Raw genomic sequence first — 18,233 nt, 5'->3', positions numbered from 1 at the left:
TGTCTGCAGGCCAGAAGAGGGCACCAGACCTCATTCCAGATGGAATTGAACTCAGGACCTTTGGAAGAGTAGGCAATGCTCTTAACCACTGAGCCATCTCTCCAGCCCCCCCCCCCAATAGTAAGTTTTTAAAAAGTTAGTGGACTCAGTGAATCAATTACTCCCAGGGGGAGGGCCATGCAACACCCATTTGCAAAACAATGAATTCCCTTGGTAGGAGCTCAAGAGCAGAGCAAGGTTCCCAACATAGGCTGAGGGGTGCTCCTGGTGAAGCCCCTGTTAATCCCACAAAATAAGAATAATGACCACTGACCACAAATTACGACCAAATCAAAGCAAGCTTTATTCTGTGCACAGCAGAGCCAGTAGCGTGGCAACTGTCCCACCAGCTGCTCCCAAGTAATCACACAGAGGCTTAATATTCATTATAAATGGCCAGCCAAGAACTCAGGCTTGTTACTAGCTAACTTTTATGTTTCTATGTATGCCTTGTCACATGGTGTCATACATCTTCTCAGTACAGCATACCCACCTTGCTACTCTCTGCATCTGTTCCTCACTCCCAGACTCCACCCTTCTTCCCAGCATTTTCCTAGTTTGGCTCTCCCACCTAACCTCTACCTGTCCAGATATTGGTCAGTCAGCTTCTTTATTAAACCAATCACAGTGACATATATTCACACAGTATAGAGGAACAGTCCACGTTTCTGCCTTCTTGTCAAAATAAAAAACACTTTACCTCTTTTGTGAGCTTCTTTTCTGAATCTGGTAACAAGGAAAAGTATAACTATCTAGTCTTCAACTTCATCAGAGACCTGAGAAGGATATAATATTACCTTAGTAAACAGGAAGTGCAGAACAAACAACTTCCCAAACTAAGAAATGACAGAAACAGCTGGCTGCCTGGACAGTCACCAGAGATTCCTCTGTAACGTTGGGGCATCCATCTTCAGCCTACAGGCCTAGAATATCTGGCAGACTTTTCTGTAAAGCAGGAATTTTGAAGGACTGTCCCACATTGTCTTGGCAAAGTCCGACAGTCACTTTCTTTATGATCCTGCTTGTCCAATTAGGACAGCATACTGTCAGCAGTTGAGAAAAGGGCAGTTTCTTGCCCAGTGCATAACTTTTGCCACAAAGAAAGCAAACTCCATATGGAGGCTCTTTGATGCCCATCATCTTCTCTGAAGTAGATTGGTGCTGCCAGGAGACATGTCTCATTGTCATTAAAAAAAAAATCTTATGTTATTAAAACATCTTAAATGCCATATTCTGATGATCTCTGAAGTCTTTGAAGACGGCCTGTCTATCTGAAATATGTTTGACCTTGAAAACATACTTAACTACAAGTTTGATTGTATGTAACTGGTAACATGTATTGCTTCATTACCCTAACTTTCAAGGACTAGAAATTTACATTCCATTGTTAAATGAGCTGTTTAGACACAATACCTCAAACAAGAATAGAAACATATATTCAGTATGGTTTAACAAAAATAAACTTAAATTTGTATCACTATACAAAAATATCTTAAACAAAAGTAAAAACTTCTAATCAGTATAACAAAAATAACCTCAAATTTGTATCAATATACAAAAGTCCATACCAATGTAAAATATTTAAGATTAGTAGTTTTTTGGTTTAAAAGTAGATTCAATAATCTACCCTTTTATCCTATCATTTAACCCCTCCCTTTTTCTTTTCAGAAGAAGATCCCTGAATCTAATCTCCTTTGTTCAGTTTTTCCTGACCATTACCAATAATAACAACTTGTAACCAACCCCCATAAACAATGACAAGTATCCATAACCCACTGAACAACCAAAAACTGCCCACCCCACCTCTTGGGAATGTGGGCGTCGTGTTCTTAAAATTGCTTCCTGCTGTTTGGGGGTGATGGCATCTTTAGGGGACCCTGAGAAAACTGGGACCATTGTCAAGTCCTGGGAGAGCCAGCTGTAGTATCACTTGCTGTCCAGTTGCACTGGAGGAGCCTGTGAGGCTGCACCATCACAGCTAGCCACCTGGAAATTGTCCTGAGAAGTTTGGAGTTCAAAGCCGATCTTTGGGTGGTGTCTGTCAGTGTAATGGCCTTACCACAATGCAGGTGGAATCGTTGTGGGGCCCCATCATCCTTTTGGAGACGTCAAAGGTTGCTGTTAGGAATGGTCACGGTTCACTGCAGAAAACTTAAGCATTTTAAATGTCATATGCAGCAGATTACAAAAAGGTTAAAGGACCACAATTTATTAAGTACATCCAGAGTAACAAAAACTTCATTCCTAGTTACCTGATAGTAACTCAAACCCGGAAATCATGTACAGGAAGCTAATAAATCTTTTTTCTAGAATTAGTATTCTATATGGCCATTAATATCATGACAGAGGGGTAGAGATGGAGCAGAGGTTAAGAGCCCTAGCTGCTCTTCCAGAGGTGTGGTGCTGAGTGCCCAGCAACCACAAGGTGGCTCACAACCATCTATAAGATCTAGTATCCTCTTCTAGCATGCAGGAATAACACTGTATACATAACAAAAAAATAAATCTCAAAAATACATAAAAATTTAATATATGTGTATACATATATTAATTTTATAAATTTTGAGAAATATTTATACTTGTTTTGCTGGGTGGTGGTGGTGGTGGAGGCCTTTAATCCCAGCACTCGCGAGGCAAAAGCAGGTGGATCTCTGTGCTTTCAAGTCCAGCCTGGCCTACAAGAGCCACTTTCAGGACAGGTTCCAAAAGCTACAGAGAAACCCTGTCTCAACCCCCTCCCCCCAGAAAAAAACCAACAACAAAAAAAAAAAGTTTTAAAGACTCAAAACCAAAGGATTGAGAACAGTGGCAATAGAATAGTCACTTAATTTTGGCTCTCCTCCTGTCCCATAAAGGTGTCTCATAACATGAATAGAGATTTTTGGATTTTCCTTTTAACAGGAGAGGGCTATGGAGAGGTTAGATTAGGCAAGACAGTACTTCTTAAGTCTTTGGAACATGGGTGTGCTGGAAGAACCAAGAACCTGGGGCACTGGGAGATCTCTACTGGGGCCTATAGATTTAGGTTCTTCTTATCTTACTGCTTATCACTGGATGGTAACTGAGAAAGCAGGATTCAATCCAACTGCACATAGCCTAATTCCCCAGGTTCTTCCTTCATTCCAACGTGAGTTTTCAGAATCACAAATGTTCCAGATTTAAGTTGGAAAACACAATGTTACAATGACCACAACCGACAATTAGAGTTGGTTTTAGAGGGGTTGGGAGTTATGGTAAAGGGATTTGGCCTCCCCAACTCTGGGGTTTGACTGATCTTTATGGCCAAACTGTCTCAAATGACTTTAGAAGCCCTCAATATAAATTGGAAATTATGTTGCATGCATTACCATCGGAGTTCAGAAAATATAGAAATATATTTCTATGTAGAAATATAGAAAAAATGATTAGAACCTTAAAAGAAATTCTCATAAACTCACTCCATGTGAAAGAATTTAGGGATAGCCACCCCCAATGGTCCCCAGGGCACATAAAGAGCACAGATTACCTAATCTCTGAATCCCTGAAGAGATTGCAATTAACTCTGGATAAGAACTTTCCTCAAATCCAGGCCGCACAACTGATCAGGTACTACCTGACAATCTGTTCCAACCTGGGGAAATGTTCTAGGCCACCAACTCAAGACTGACTACCCAGAACCAAGACGGGAATACCCCTAGATTGTGATTCTTTGGATGCTCCCCGCTGTTAAGATTGGTAGCATTCACATCTCAAGAAGGCACTAGAGGATCCTGTGGAAGAAGCGGGGAGGGGCTGCCAAAAATGCAAAGACACTGAATGGCATCCCCTCAAAGCTCTCAGATCTCTAAGGTTTACTGCTTTGTTACTGACTTGCTTTTACTCCTTTCCTTAGACTATGGAAGCCATACGGTTAGTCTTGGTCTGTTGGATTATGTTCTTAGCTGATTACTGCAAACTCTGTCCCTTCCAACTTGGAATGGGCTGGGGACATTTACAACTGGAAAAAAAAAAAAAAAGCAAGGCATCCTGATGTATGTTTGTCCAGCCCAGGGAAGCAAATCCTGCAGGGTAGTGCTTCTTGGAGCTACAAAACCATCGCCCCTCTGGAAGACCCTTTGGGGTGACACCTCTGATTTTGCACTCACCTGAATGCAAGTCAAACAGCAATTTGAGATGTTTTGAAATATCTCCCAATGTCTGGGTAACCAAACATGGGGAGAGATTAAGTTCTGAGATTTATCATAGGTAATAAGAACATTGCTTTGGGCTGGCAATTAACCAGTTCTTCCCTAATAGACTGGGGATGCAGACTTTCTCATCCAGTAATATCCAGTTATATAAATTACCCACGGCAATTTTGATGGGTTCCCATGCCAGAGTAATTCAGTCTCTTTGGAGAGCTCATAGGGGTTTCTTCACTGAAGCAGAGTGGGGGCTCAGGAATGGCCAATAGCTCCAAGATGGTTTGGGGCAAAGGTCCCCAAGAGCTTCATCCCTTGCTCTCTGATCTGCGTAATTATTCTCCTGGGTTTGGGGGCTACTGTCCTTTTGATGCTCCCTCAGTGCACTATGGCCAATTCATCAGGCAGCCAGATGACCTCCAACAATTGGATCATCTCCCTCTTTGTAATGTTTTTCCTTCTGAGGTTAATCGGGCTCTTTGGACATGAGCTATGGCAAAGGCATATTGGTTGTCTGTGTAAATGTTCCGTTTTGCTTCCCTTGGCCCATTTCAATGCCTGAGTTAAGGCCATTATTCCTCTCTTTGGGCCAATGTGCCTCTTGAACAGAGCTTATGACCAAACAACTCCTTTCTGGCCCAGAACTACTGCTGCCCCAGTATTCCTAGTTCCTTCACAAACAAAACTATTGCCTTGACTGTGAAGGGACCAGCCATGAGGTCTAGCCAGCTACCCTGAATGACATCAAGGATCTCCAGTCATGTATGGTTTCCTGAGGGTCACTGTCCAGTAATGGGGTACCAAAGTTGATAGCCATGGGTTTGTCAAAAGCCAATCTATCCTTATCTAGAAGGGCCTCATATTGGGCTAGACAGCATCAGACATCCAGCAATTAGTGGCATCTTTTAATAGTCTCAATGCACATGGGGTTGTTGTGGTTAGATTCTGTACCAGGGTAAGTTTGTCTGCCTCTTTTACAAGGATTGCGGGTGCTGCCATGGCTCATAGACAAGGGTGTCAGGAGGTTTCCTCCTAGGATAATTACAGGAACCATCACCCTGGGGAGTCTGCAGATCTGTCAGGAGCAGTTTCCTCCTAGGATAATTACAGGAACCATCACCCTGGGGAGTCTGCAGAGAACCCCACACCCCTAATTGTGTTAGGAATCTTCTACTGACAGAGCTTACCCCACACCCAAATTGGCTGTTAATGGAGAGCTATCTGTTAGCAGAACCCGCCCCACATCCCAAACTATCTAGAGAACTAGGTGTGTCAACTCCTAGTTGTGACTTCCTGGCCTACGTGACCTGACCAAAGGTAACCTCCTGGACCACGTGACCAACGTGAACCACGCAGCAAGAGCCCAGGCCCCTGTGCCCACCCCCCAACTCTTTACCCTATATAAGCTGTACCCCATCTCTAATAAACAGAGGCTCTGACAAACCTAGCATGGCCTTCTTCTTCTGTCTCAGCCCATATCTTACAGATAGTGCCTCTCTGGGACCCTGGAATAACTGACTGCAGGGTGGGTTACAACCCCTAGACTAAGTAACCCACCCAAAAGCGGTTTACACAAGGGGGCCATCCTGAGGCCCCAGGATCCAATCTTTTTGAAATGTAGGCAACTGGCCTTTTCCAGACACCCAGGGTCAGGATTCCTTTGGCAATGTCCTTTCTCTCCTGAACACAGATGTTGAAGAACTTGGAGATGTCAGGAAGAGTTAAGGAAAGCCTACACAAGAGCCTCTTTCAAGTTCCTTTAAGATCTGCTAATCAGCCGGGCGGTGGTGGCGCACGCCTTTAATCCCAGCACTCGGGAGGCAGAGGCAGGCGGATCTCTGTGAATTCGAGACCAGCCTGCCTGGTCTACAAGAGCTAGTTCCAGGACAGGCTCCAAAACCACAGAGAAACCCTGACTCGAAAAACAAAAAAAACAAAAAAAAAAAAAAAAAAAAAGATCTGCTAATCAGCCGGGCAGTGGTGGTGCACACCTTTAATCCCAGCACTCAGCAGAGGCAGGCAAATCTGAGTTCGAGACCAGCCTGGTCTACAAGAGCTAGTTCCAGGACAGGCTCCAAAGCTACAGAGAAACCCTGTCTTGAAAAACAACAACAAAACAAAAACAAAAACAAAAAAGAAGACCTGCTAACTTCCCCCAGTGCACTCCACAAAGGGGTTTTAAGCCCTTGCCGTGGCTGAACACAAGGGTATGGCAACGCCAACAAACTTAGGTATCCAGAGGCAGCAATACCCAATGAAACCCCGGAATGCCCTAATGTGCCTCTTTGTGGTTGGAAAAGGGATTCAAACTATGACTTCATGGTTGAGGGCTTCATCAAAGATGGCAGATTTGCTGAACCCGAGGTAATCGGGTCTAGTTCAGTTGTCCCCGATATTCTCAGTTCAGGGTCAGCCTGTTTAAATGTAGACAAGCTGACTTAATTCTGACAAGGGAAAAGAAAAATGCCTCCTTTGGATCCAGTCCAGTATAAAACTGATGCTCAGACAGCAGCATGCTGAATGAACATGAATGAACAGAGTATCAGGATTGGGAACAGTTGGGCAAACAGGTTCCACCCGTTCATGTGCTCTCCTTAAATCCTATACTGTACTAATCCCAGGTTTTGGACTGGTAATAAGGGGGGGTTCCATGCTGAGTGGCATGCCTGCCTTGAGGAGGCAATTGAGTCCCTCTCTGGTCTCTGTACTGATGGGATGGGCATGGCCTGAGAAGTCAGCTGAACTCTAACTGGTAACACATGCTTGGCCAGACCAGAAGGACTATCTCTGGCCCAGAGAGCTGGATCACTTGCTCTTTTAATTTCCTCTCAGGGCCTGGGATCAGACCCTAGAAGAGGAAGAGGAGGAGGAACTCCTCACTTAAGGGTCAGGTGATGGTCAGGACTGTGGCTGGGCACCCTAGTTATAGTTTAGGCATATCTCCTGAGAATAAGCTAGTTGCCTGGAGCTTGCTTAGGAGGTCTCTTCCCAGCAAAGGGAATGGGCACATTCAGGGATAGTCATGAAGGAATCAATCACTGTCCCCTTTCCCAGATTCCCAGTCCACTTATATTTCCTGACTTCCCCTGCATTTCCAATGTTTGAATGGTGAGCAGCCCCCAAGGGTTTTTGAAATACCAAATGTGAGCTGGGCGGTGGTGGTGCACGCCTTTAATCCCAGACAGAGGCAAGGGATCTCTGTGAGTTTGTAGCCAACCTGGTCTACAAGAGCTAGCTCCAAGAACAGGCTCCAAAACTAGAGAGATCCTGCGGGGTTGGGGGGTAATGGGACACAAAAAACAAAACAAAACAAAGGTGAAGGCCCCATGTTGACAAGGAAAAGTTTATAGGTTGACACTAATTATAAAGATTACCATAGACTCTTGGGGGCCTAAATTGAAAAAAGCTATGGCCTCACTATTGTCCTCAAGCAAAACGTGGCTTTGGCCAGGGAGGACCTACCCATCTCTGTTGGGGGCATTCATGCTTCCAGTGCCCCAACTCCTTGCAGTAAGCACACTGGTTTCTTCGCAGGGGCCTGCTCCTTTGGTTGTACGCAGAGGTGATAGCCTTAGTCAATTGCCTTATTAGCAGCTGCTGTTGTTTGTATTCTCTATTGTTAAACACATCCTGGGCTATTTCCAGTAATTCCAATCTACTCATACTCGGATATTCATCCATGTTTAGGATTGCATCCCGTATATCTGGGGCAGACTGAAATATGAAGGTCAGGTCAACGGCGGGGAAGAAGATCGGGTCCTCTGGATCTATGGTTGTATATTCACGGTACGCCTCTAGGAGGCGATCGAGAAACACGGAAGGCAATTCATCCTTACCTTGTCTCACGGCTGCCACCTTGGAAAGGTCAGTGGGCTTCCGGGCTGCTCGTTTCAATCCCTCAAGCAAAGCCTGGTAGTATTCCCTGAGGGACTTCCTACCTTTCTCTACCCTAGAATTCCAGTCTGCACTCTGCCAAAGCAGGACAAGTCCGTCAGGCAGTTCAGAGAGCCCAGGAAATGCTTTAGATGCTTCTGTCAGAATCCGTTCCCTCTCCTCCCTTGTGAATAACACATAAAAGATACGCTTGCAATCATCCAAACTGGGATGGTAGATGAGAAAGATAGATTCAACTAGAGAGGTTAGGGGCTTGGGGTCTGTGCTGAAAGGAGGGTACTGCGCCTTCCAGTTAAGAAGATCAATGGTGGTTAAAGGCACCACATCTATGCAGCTCGCGTTGGTGCTGGAAGGTCGGTTCTGGATGTTCTGGTTAGGAAGATCAGTGCTGGTGAAAGGCACACAGACATCACAAGGCTGGGATACAGCTTGGTGTTGAGGTGGGGATTGAGTGAGCGGTTTGGGTTGAGGCGGGGGCTGAGGTTGAGGTGGGGATTGAGTAGGGGGCTGAGTCAGGGGTTTGGGTTGAGGCGGGGGCTGAGGTTGAGACAGGGGTTGAGATTGAGGCGGAGGCTGAGTCAGGGGTTTGGGTTGAGGCGGGGGCTGAGGTTGAGACAGGGGTTGAGATTGAGGCGGAGGCTGAGTCAGGGGTTTGGGTTGAGGCGGGGGCTGAGGTTGAGGTGGGGATTGAGTAGGGGGCTGAGTCAGGGGTTTGGGTTGAGGTGGGGGCTGAGGTTGAGACAGGGGTTGAGATTGAGGCGGAGGCTGAGTCAGGGGTTGGAGTTGGGGCTGGGACTGAGGAGGGCGAGGCGATGGGGAATGAAGGCCATTTACGATTATATACTCCTTCATCCATACTGGTGGCTTAGATGTTGCCTGTGCCCAAGGCACAATGTATCCAAACTGGTTCATGAGGTTGGGTAGCTCGAGGACAGCCTTATAAACGGCCCATGCCACCTTGGGATCGAAGGTGCCCTCAGGGGGCCATTCAACCCCTAATGAGGGCCATTTCTGTTCACAGAGCGTCTGGAGTTGCTCCTTGGTAATGTGACCAAAATAATTCTTCTTAACCTTACGAGTGTAAAGTAAGTCAAAATTTTCCAGTACACACTTTAAGGGAGTATTAACTTTACAATAATCAACTTTACTAGTCTTATTACCCATTTTGTTGTCCAGTCACCCCAAGTCCAAACCACAGAAGACTAGGGACAAAGAGACAGGAAGGACAAAACAGCACAGGGCACAGGGGGACAAGAACGAGTGTGACTTCTCCTTAGCGCCCAGATGGGATCCCAACAGAACCAGGACCAGATGTCATATAAGGAAAACTAAGACTTACTGATAGAGGCCTCCTCAGACAGATGCTTACTGGTTTTCTTTGGATGTAGTCCTGGGCCAGCCAAACAGGAAGGGAGCCTGAGGTCCTTGAGCCTGGGGTCTGAAGGTGCACACGTGGCGGGAAGCGACGCTGCAGTCCCTGAGATTCAAAGGGAAGGGTCCGCGTTTTAAATTTGGGAAGAGGGTCTTATATCATTCAAGCCTCCAAATATCAATCCCACCGAATAAGGGCAGAGACCACTTTATTCCGTGCAAAACCGCACAGACGGGGGGCTGGAGAGATGGCTCAGCGGTTAAGAGCATTGCCTGCTCTTCCAGAGGTCCTGAGTTCAATTCCCAGCAACCACATGGTGGCTCACAACCATCTGTAATGAGGTCTGGTGCCCTCTTCTGGTCTGCAGGCATACACACAGACAGAATATTGTATACATAATAAATAAATAAATATTAAAAAAAACCGCACAGACGGAGATTTTGCAAGTGAGTGAGTTTACAGAAAGAACAAGGCAGGTATGGAACTCTTCCTGGAACATCTGGTACAAAACATTCTGAGGTTATCGGGTCAGGAAAAGCTGAAAGCCGAGAACCGGAAACTTAGTTTCAAAATGGCTGTGGCTCAACCCGGGCCCTGCGGCGGTGGTGGTGCACACCTTTAATCCCAGCACTCGGGAGGCAGTGAGGCAAGTGGATTTCTGTGAGTTCGAGGTCAGCCTGGTCTACAGCGTGAGTTCCAGGACAGCCAGGAACCCTGTCTCAAAAACTCAAAGGCTGTTGTTCTTAAATGGTGACCCAAATCCCCCCCCCCTCCAGTGGACCGATCCTCGGTCCCACACTCTGCAGGACGCTGCTCCCGGAGGGAGGCCGTCCGGATGATCAGTCCCGACTACAGCGGCCACCTCCGGCGGGACACGACCCAGTACTCACCGTTCAGCCCCAAGCGCGGGATATCCCAGCCGCCGCCGCAGCCCCGGGTCACTCCGGTAACCGAACGGCTCCGACCGAACCGCTCCGGTCCCGCCAACAAACTTCTTTCCCTCTACTTCCCGCCCCCAGTGGGCGGCCCTAAGAACAGGAGCCAATCAGAGGCTGGGTCTCTGTGACGGATGGACCGATGAACCCGTAATACAGCTGCGTGGAGAAAGAAAGAGTGGTTCTCCCCTCCCCCAGGGTCGCCCTTACCCAGAAAGGTGCCGGAGGCGGAGAAAAGTGGAAATGGCAGCCACGCTTAAAGGAGAGAGAGTGGAAAGAGGAGAGGGGGAGAAGGAGGTGGGGGAGAGAGGGAAGGAGGGGGAGAAGAAAGGAGGGAGGAAGAGGAGTAGAAGGAGGGAGAGAGAGAAGAGAGGGAGAGACTGGTGGAAAGTGAGAAATGGATCCCTTGTGCAGAAATCTGCTTAGCCTGGCAGAAAGAGAACTTTGCTACATAAACTGCATAGCCTACGTGGGCCAAAGGCAGTCTGATGTAGCTCCAGGCTTGGCACTAATTCTGCCCCTTAAGATCTCTGAGGACTGCAGGCCAGTTGATCTGTTGAGTGACTGGTTCTTGCAGGCAGAGGGAATATCACCAAACCTTTCCCATAGGATTAGTGAAAAGATCTAGGGCTCGCCAGCCAGTAAATGCTCAGTAGAGTGTCTCCGTTTGACTCCGATCACCTCTGGCCGAAGAGGAGCCTTGGCCAGAGGTGATCAGTTGGCCTGATGTGCTGTGAAGGAATAAGGGATGAGGCGACATCAAATAATAGTTTCACTAAGTGAGCGACAGTCTGCTGTTAGAGTGTCAGGGCCCTGCCAGTTTCCTGAGACCACGGCACTTATGTCATCGTGGGTTGGCTGAAGCTTCCCATGCAAAGCTGATTATTAGCAAGTTCATAACCATTGCTCTGGCTCCCTAAAGGCTCTCGGTGAACTCGTCCATGCCAACCGTCTAACATCTGGTCAACATTATCACTGCTCCCCTCCTCGACGCTGAGGCCTGAATTAGATGGTGGTATACATGAATATTAAATATAGCCAACGAAAGGAAATTGTTGCGGGAGCTCCTTTTTTCCCTTTTAAATAAATAGCTTCTCTATTGGTCATGATTCCAAACTGGTGTGGGATTATTTGTGATTTACGCCTTCAGGAAATCAGAAAGAACATGTCTAAATTAGAGAATTTAGACAGGACCTGAAAGGGAGGAAAAGATAAGCCTGCTTTGCCATCTCCTTCAGTCCTAGCATGGACCCCTGGAGCATCCCGTCAGGGCCCCTACATGCCCGACCAGCCCAGCACACATGGAGTTGTGAGGTAAAGGGGTCTACAGGGCTACCTCAGAAACCTCGGTGTTATCCATAAACTGGCTTCACGGTTTTGAAGTACTACCTGAAAATCTGGTAACATTCAGAACTCTGATACTGAATATGACAGAAAGGATGAAAATAGCTACAACATAAATAAGATAAAAGATCGGGGCAATGATGTGAATATTTTCCCCCTTCAAGCAAAGTCAGGAGTCTTAACATGGAAGAGAAAAGGGATGGTGAGCGCCAGGCTAAGGCTGGACCTTGACTGGAAGGAGAGGGATGGAATTACAGGAGGTGGCCCTTTGATGTTATTATCCGGCTTCCAGAAGCGTGTGCACACATGGCTCTTTCATACCAATGCACCTGTTAGTGTCCGAGCCTCTGAAATAACCCAAGCAGGCCCCAGAGCCCACACAAAGCAAGACTTGGATTGAATTGAGAGGCAGGAAAACAAAATCAAAAACAAACAACAACAACAAAAAATCTGACTAGTCAGGAACAATATCACGCAGAGCTCATTGGATTAAGGAACGGTCACTGCAACAACTATTTAAGCCCAAAACCCACAAACTTCTGTGCCAAGCTCCAGTTTCCTGTTCCCAGCAGTCATGATTCAAAGATTAGGGGCCTTCCTTCTGCACTCCATCATTGTCCACGGACACAATGTGAGCTTCGGAGTCCAACCAATTAGATTCCTTTGTTCTTTTTCTTGTTAGGGACAACTATAATGTTCTAGAAAACCAAAGATGCATAGCTATCAAACGCCATCTGAGGCCTGCTCTGCTGACTTCCTTCCAGGGTTCTGGTAACAAAAGGGCCTTAAAACATTTCTAGTCTGAGAGGTAACAGGCTGAACTCACACGCGGGCTGTTGGTTACAAAGTCCCATGCATAAATAAATCCATTCAACTATTTTTATTACTAACAGCTTGTTAGGAAAAACAAACAAAAACTACAAGGAAAATTCTCAGGGACACAGGCTTTCTTTGAAGACCATAGCAAAACTTCTCAGCTAGTTCGTAGCTAACCACAACTGCAGCTGTGGGCCTCTACAGGTTACAAAAGGAGAAAAACTAAACCGTTGAGAGAGCTGGGGGAAAGGCGAAGAACGTGTGTATTATTTTCCGTTTTTTTTCTTTTTTTGGTTTTTCGAGACAGGGTTTCTCTGTAGCTTTGGTGCCTGTCCCGGAACTAGCTCTTGTAGACCAGGCTGTATTTTCCGTTTCTTAAGTGTGATTCATAACATCTGGACATGGTTAGTCAGTAAACAGTCCGTTTTTATCACCCACCTCTTGGGACCTAGACAAAAACAGTCTACTGCATCAAAAGCTGGTGCAAAGTGTTAATTGCTGCTTCGAGTCAGTGAAGGATGCTCAGGGCAACAGAGGTCCTATGGAGGATCCCTCGAGCACTAGGATCTAACAAGGACAGACACCTGCATTACTGCCCGAATTCATCATAAATCTTGGAAGACTTAGATTAGCAAGGCCAGACACCTGCAGTTCTGCTTTGTGAAAGCTCCCCCTGTGATCACCCCACAAGGACTTGGTCAAATCATCCTGTCAGGGAGTTAATTATAGAGAATAGGTTCCTAAGGGTTTTTTTTGTTGTTGTTGTTGTTGTTTATTGAAGCCTGGGGCAAAAGGTTTGACTGTCTTATTGTCTTTACCAGAATACACAGTTTGAGGGAAAAATTCATTCTACTAACAGAACACAGGAAAATTGTGCCTGACTTGTGAGGAAGACACTGCCGGGGAGCATGCTATCACACAAGAGAATCTGCAGTTAGAGACAACCAGGTATTCAAAAGGCAGTGCTTTTCACGGGTCATGCCTATGTGAATTTAACCTCCATCAGAACTATAAATCTCTGTGGCTTGGCCTTCCAAATGTCAGCTGCTGATCTAGTGGGTAAACTTGCAGATCTCATGAGCTAACAGAATACTTGTTTTTAAGACGATTGGCAGCTATTGGAAAGCCCCCAGCTTCTCCAGGGACTAGGAACTTGACTTTGCTCGTTTCACTATACATAAAGTCTAAAGCCAAAATTGTAGTACGTTGGCGAAGGTGCTATCGCCTGTTCCAAATGCACGCCACACATATGAAAGACCCCCACTCACTAAGCAGCAGTAACGCCATTTTGCAAGGCTTAAACTTTGGAGCAACGCAAGTAATTAGAGCAGGGAAGTTCGACTTGAGAATAAGGGCGGAGAAGCCAGGCGAGATATCTGCGGTCAGCCGGTCAGCCACCTGGCCCCAAGTGATAAGGAACCCGCAGCTGGCCTGCTCTAATGAGAACATCCCGTTTGCTTAGGGAAACAGGATGCCTATAGTCAGCACATGTGCCCAACTTAGAATATCAGTAATTCACAGAAGAGACAACTCCCCCTATGAAAGATCCCAGCTTATCTGCTGTAACGTCATTTCACAAAGCTTTTGACGAACGACTGTAAGTGCAGAGTAAGGTCAGGGTCCCTGGCTGCAAAACAGGATCTTTATATCCATAGATTAGGACAGGACATCAATTAACAGGATATCTGTTCCCATACATCTGTGCTGGGAGAGGAAAAACCACCTGTGCCCCTTGCCCCATTCCAACTGACCACTAACGATGCATTTGCTTCTGTAATCTGCTTCCGCTGCCCTCTTTCCTATAAAAAGACCTTCCCCCAGTCTGCAGGCGCGCTTGTCTCCCGAAAGACTAAGCCGCCCCAGGTACCTGTGTACTCAATAAAAGCCTCTGCTGTTTGCATCCGGAGAGTGGTCTCGCTGTTCCTTGGGAGGGTCTCCCCAGTCTGAAAGACTGCCTACCACGGGGGTCTTTCAATAAACAGGACATACATCACTGGCGGGCGAGACATCATCTTTTACAATATCCACAAGACCACAAAATATTTTTGAGTAACTCTAATCACACAGATGGAAAAACCTGTATGACAAGAAATTTAAATCTTTGAAGAAAGACATTTAAGGCATCAGAAAATGGAAAGATCTCCTATTCTCTTGTGAAGAGAAAGCCAACACAGCAAGTCTTGTAGTAAGCCATCTACAGATTCAATGCAAAAGCCCATTCAAATTATAACAAAGTTCTTCACAGACTTCGAAAGAACAATCCTCAACTTTATAAGAAAATATAAGAACTCAGGATAGCTTAAACAATTTTAAAATCCTATACAATTAAGGAACTTTTGAATGCCTTACAATCTCTTGACTTTAAAACTTTCCTACAGAACCACAGTATTGAAATCAATCCACTTGGATATAAATTTATATGCCTACAAACTAAAGATTTTTGACCAAGAAGCAAAATTGTGAAATAGAAAAGAAGCATAATTGGGAGGCAGAGGCAGGCGGATCTTTGTGAGTTCGAGACCAGCCTGGTCTACAAGAACTAGTTCCAGGACAGGCTTCAAAGTTCCAGAGAAACCCTGTCTCGAAAAACCAAAAAAGAAAAAAAAAAGAAAAAAGAAAGAAAAGAAAAAGAAAAAAGAAAGAAGCATATTTAATCTGCTTTTACTGTCCTGAAGCTGTAGTTTCCCGAGGCTAGTTTTCTTTTTTTGCAAACCTGCCTGGCAGCTTCTGGTTGAAGCTGCTCCACACGGCAGGGGGTTACGACACAGGCTCTCTTGGCCTGTCAGCCAGCCTGCCCATTCCAAACTCTGGCAGGCATAGCTGTGTGGATTTTACCTTTACTCCCCATGTCTTGAGGGACTCCTTGAGTCCACAAGTAAATGGATTCTGTTTACTGAATGCTTGCCCCGTGGTATAATTTTTTTACCTTGCGTTACTGTGTCAAAAATCTCTGAATTTGACTCACGGTCGGGTTCCCCGTGGCAATTCTTCACTGGAACCATTTCTTTGCCTTCTGGCTGCGGTGGTTCAAGTGAGTGGACAGGCCTGTCCTCTGTGTCCGGTGATGTTCCTCAAGCCTCCACGGTGGCCTCAGGCACTACGTTGGGTGCCATCTGTCCCGGCCAGCCGGATACGAACAAGGTTTCATGATAAATCTGGAGGAGGAAGAGGAATGGAGGGGACAAGAGACACGAGAAAGGACAGCAAGTCTAATTTTCTGATCAAGCTGCCACTTTATTTATTAGTCCTCAAGAGTTGTTATATAGCAAACAAGAAGGGGGAGGGGAGGTAGGATGCTGGAATTCAGGTCTGGAGAAACCCCTAGCAGATGAGTAAATCCTGAGGTCTGTGATTGTTAACTAACAAAGGAAATGCTAATTGCTTCTAAAGCTAGGGCCTGCAAGTCTCACAAGGAGACAAGATACTATCACCTGCCTGCAGAGGTGATAAAGGTGAATATTTTTTACTTAACTTGTGAACTTACTGTGGCATAAACAAAGTACAGATCTCAAAATACAGGTCTTTGCTTCCAGCAGACAGTAAGGACATTATAAATTTGGTTTTCTCCGAGGAAAGCTTCTGGTTGGCCCTAGTTCATCTTGAGTTAAATTCTAATCCAAGTGGTTCTGAACCTTCTTAATGCTGCAACCCTTTAGTACAGTTCTTCATATTGTGGTGACCCCCAACCATAAAATGATTTTGTTACTTCCTAACTGTAATTTTATTTACTGCTATGAATTATAGTTTAAATGTCTGATGGTCACAACCTACAGGTTGGGAACCAGTGAGTCATAAGGCATAAAGCCATTCCCACTACTCCAGGTCAGGCAGCAAACAGGAGGTTTAGCATCCCGACATCGTTGAGGTTTGAAGGACTAGGTAGGCATCAGACCAAAAATATAAACACAGAGGTCTAAGTTCTCTTCTTAGCAAGCCTTGAGGTGAACTTCAAATTGAACTGCAAGTGAAAAAGGAGTAGGAAAAAAGCCCTCTACCAAGACTTCTCCCGCCGTCTTTTCCCAGGTAAGAAGAGTTGACTGCAGACAGTGGAGGGTATTTGGTTGTGTTACGAGCTGGGGAACTTCGGCTCCAGGTTCTTTCCGAGTAGTATCTATGAGGACTCTGTGCCCTTCTCCCCAGAGAGTGATGAGTAACCAGACCAAGCAAGAGAATTTTTTTTTTTTTTTGGTTTTTTCGAGACAAGGTTTCTCTGTGGTTTTGGAGCCTGTCCTGGAACTAGCTCTTGTAGACCAGGCTGGTCTCGAACTCACAGAGATCCACCTGCCTCTGCCTCCCGAGTGCTGGGATTACAGGCGTGCGCCACCACCGCCCGGCAAGAGAATTGTTTTTATAATGATTCTTTACTAGCAACTTTAATATCCAATGCATCAATGGGGTTTACAATCTCAATAGGCATGGGGGATTGATAATGGGCAACACACAGGAAAATTCAATATCACAATTATTGATCCTACTAAACCTAATACATAAAACCAATTCATAACCTTAATCTAACTTAATCACTTATTCATAAAACACTTCTTAACCTTAATACAACTTATCCATTACTTATCTATAACCTTAATACAACTTATCCATTACTTGTCTATAAAACACTCCTTAACCTTAACTTATCCATTAATATTTCCTAATCTTATCAATTATCCATAAAATATCTCTTAACATTTCACACACTAAACATATGTATTAACACATTTATGCTCTTCTCTTAACCCCTCATACACACATGAAATAGCATCATACGACCTGGTATTCCCTGGCTTAAAAAACGGCTTTTTGAATTTCTTCAGGCTGGGCTCTTGTCCTCACTGGGGGCTGGGTAGCGAAGATCGACTCTTGACCCCGTAGTCAGTCTGCGCTCTGGAGATAAGGTCCTGATGTTCCTGAAAGACCCTCTGGACCCCACCCCCCCTCAGAACCCGCAGCTAGCCTGCTCCAGTGAGAACATCCTGTCTGAAAGATTTTCAGGACCTGCAGTCGGCTGTACCATAAGAACATCCTGTTTGCTTGAGACCCTCAGGAACTCCTCAGGACCTGCAGCTAGCCAGCTCTCAGGAGAACATCCCATTTGCTTAGGAGAACAGGATACCTGTGGTTGGCACATGTGCCAAACTTAGAATGTCTGCAGTTCACAAAAGGAACTGTCGCCCCTACAGATGTTTCCCTTATCACGCAGCTATTCTCCTGCCCTGGAATAGACCAATCACTGCTAGTAACCCTTTGAATAAGCCAGTCCAATAAGTTGGAAAACAACCTACAGGTCACCCTCCTTGTGTCTGTGGCTTTTTGCTTTAAAAGATGGGCTGTAACAGCTATCATTGTCCTTCATATCCTGAACCTGAAGGACCCTGTCATGACAGAATAAAAATCCTCTTGCTTTTGCATCAATTTGTGGTTATGTGAGTGGTGTCTGGAGCAACCCTTCCCTGATGTTTGGACTTCTAGTCCAACACTTGGACGAATTATATCCTAAACTTCTGGTTAAGGAAACTAATTATAAGGAGAGCGGGAGGGTTAAAGTGCTAAGAACAGTTAGAGGGGTGAATGCTCAGTTATTTTTTGGTTGTGAGTGTAGCCTTTAATGGATGAGCCATCTCTCCAGCCCTTATTTTTTTTTTTTTTTTTTTTTTTTTTTTTTTTGGTTTTTGGAGA

This window comes from Microtus oregoni, unplaced genomic scaffold, assembly GCF_018167655.1.
Source record: "Microtus oregoni isolate MIOR12 unplaced genomic scaffold, Mior012 000000F_ref0000247, whole genome shotgun sequence".
NCBI lineage: Eukaryota > Metazoa > Chordata > Mammalia > Rodentia > Cricetidae > Microtus > Microtus oregoni.
This window is presented reverse-complemented; position numbering follows the sequence as displayed.